The 2,325-nt window shown below is 40.6% G+C and overlaps 1 long non-coding RNA gene across 1 annotated transcript; it reads left to right on the top strand.

Moving 5' to 3' along the window:
• The first annotated feature begins 493 nt into the window (after positions 1–493).
• Positions 494–2,058, top strand: LOC135314328 (uncharacterized). The gene is made up of 3 exons (XR_010373834.1): positions 494–665; positions 1,754–1,807; positions 1,999–2,058. It is a non-coding gene; the product is annotated as an uncharacterized LOC135314328 (long non-coding RNA).
• Positions 2,059–2,325: the final 267 nt, after the last annotated feature.

Below are 2,325 nucleotides of genomic sequence, written 5' to 3'. Positions count from 1 at the left end.
CAGTTAAAAAATAACCTTCCCTTGGGATAAATTAGCTCCCAATCCCAATTCAATAGCTGCTCATTTTAAGATGTCCTTGTTACCTTGTGTGAGTGGCTGATCTTCCTTTGAATCCTGCTGTGTTTTCTGACCCCGTGATTGCTGCAAGCAATCATGAGTTCCACATTAACAGCTCATGCACTGATTGCACCGAGCAGTCCCAGCACAACCTTTTTTGAAGTTTTGGAATGTTGAGCTCCATGCTATGCTATCAGAAAGCTACACAGATCTTGCTCCATCACATATTCTGGTGACTGACTCTTCAGATGAGGACTGATTTGCAGGGCCTGCTGTGCAGAGGAGATCTGTGCTTCAGAAAGAAAATCTTGTAGGCATTGTCAAGAAAACATGGTGATGGTGCAGAGTTGTCCAACAGCCTCCAGGCAGCCTGGAGCAAAGGCCCTGAGATGTGCAAATAGTAATCCAAATGGATTTTTTTTTTCTCCAGCCCAACATTGCTGCAGAGATAATGGCATCAGGATAGCTCCAAAAAAGAAAAAGAACCGCATCAGGAAGAAACTCTCCTGCCATGTCATCTTGCCCAGACCTTCCAGTGAGACAGACTTTCCCAACACCATCGAGGACCATCCCTCCTCTACCAAAAACATTGCCACTGTTTCCAAAGAGTAAGTCATCCTTATTAACAAGCCTCTCCAAGAACCAGAAACTAAAACATGCAGTCTTGCATGGATGCTCCAATATATATCTCTGGCTTTTAGGATCGTTGTGAGATTTTTATTTCATCTCACACCAATGGCAGCTGTATTGTAAGGTATCTTGCGTCGATTAAAAAGCCCTTTAATCAAATACTGGCAGGGGAAGTGTTCAAAACAGTTGAAGAATGGCTCCTAAAAGCTGCCACTTGACTGTGAGTGAATTCATCCAGAGACTGGTTTGCCAGACTGGCTTGAAATACAAAATCTCCGCTCACTTTTATTTCCAAAGCTGCTGACAAACTGCAGTGATGGGTATCAAGAGAAATCTGTGTCCAACAGGACAGAGTAGGATATGGTCAGTTCTTTTGCAGGAGATGTTGCCCCAAGAAACCTTTGTTATAGACAAAATCCCTCAAATTATCAATCCCTGGTAACACTTCAAATTCCTATATTCCAAATCCATGGCATAGATTAGATAGCTTAATTCAAAATGTGAAAGTAGGCTGGTAATCATTGCTGCACAAATTGTGTAGAGGGTTGGTTTTTTTCTATTCCATGGCTGAACTGGACTTCAAAAGCATAAATAAAATCCCTTCTGATAGCTCCCAGTGAGGAGTATACTTCTTTGGAGAAAGGAAAAAAACCCACAACCTTCCCAATATTTTATTCAACCCAGAGTGAAGTGTTTTGATTTGGGGGAATTCAGCTAATTTTCTTATTCCTCAAAATAGGTCAACTTTGAAATAGAAAATGTCACATTGAAACAGAAAGCTGAGTAGAAATGTTTAGAAAATATAAGATTACATATACATATATTTGGAAGTTTAACAAGCTTGTGAATGGAAAGAAAACATCCAGGCTATTTATAATTCAATTAGGCTTAGATTTAGGACTAGTGTTCACTTCTGGTAAACTGTATTTCTTTTTCATTTAGAACAATCTTGTTTCTCCATCAAAACCCCCTCTCCTAGCTATAGCTGGAAATATATAGCTATAATATAGTTGGAATGACTATGGCTATACTGTGTCAGCTAACTGCTGTATTTTTCTTTCCCAAGGCTCTCCAGGCATCTAGGCGTGTTCATTTAGGAGTATTGGCATTTGGGACTGAGGTATGGAAAACCAGGGTGTGTGCTGCTGGAACTGTTATCAAGGAAATTTAATCCAGCAACCCTCTCCTGCAGGACTTCTCAAGGCTTTGCCTCTTTCCCCCATTCCCCTGCATATGTCCTATACCACATTTTCCTTTCACTACAAAAAAAAGTCTTAAAAAATACTCTTCTCTCCTTTCTTTCTTTGGTAGCTCTTCAGTGTTCATGCACCGTCTCTCTTTGTGGCACTGGTTATGTACGTGTAAGTAGTAAGTTAGTTTCTATTCTCACTCTGGGGGCTTGGCTTCCAAACTGTTTATTGAGTAATAAAAAGAAAATTGCAAGCCATTGCCCAGGGATAATGTGCTAATAATTTGATGACTGGACAAATGGTTGGAACAGTCCACAAACAGTGGTAAGCAGGAAACCTGGTATCTATTGCCGACAGAGCCACCCCTGAGGAGCTGAAACCTCACTGCTAGTAAGAAAAGTTGATCCAAGAACTGTAAGCTATTAAAAATTACTTTGGGGATGGGTGG

This window comes from Phalacrocorax carbo, chromosome 7 (genome assembly GCF_963921805.1).
Source record: "Phalacrocorax carbo chromosome 7, bPhaCar2.1, whole genome shotgun sequence".
Lineage (NCBI taxonomy): Eukaryota > Metazoa > Chordata > Aves > Suliformes > Phalacrocoracidae > Phalacrocorax > Phalacrocorax carbo.
Note: the sequence above shows the minus strand (reverse complement) of the source record. Positions and strands in the feature narration are given on the sequence as shown.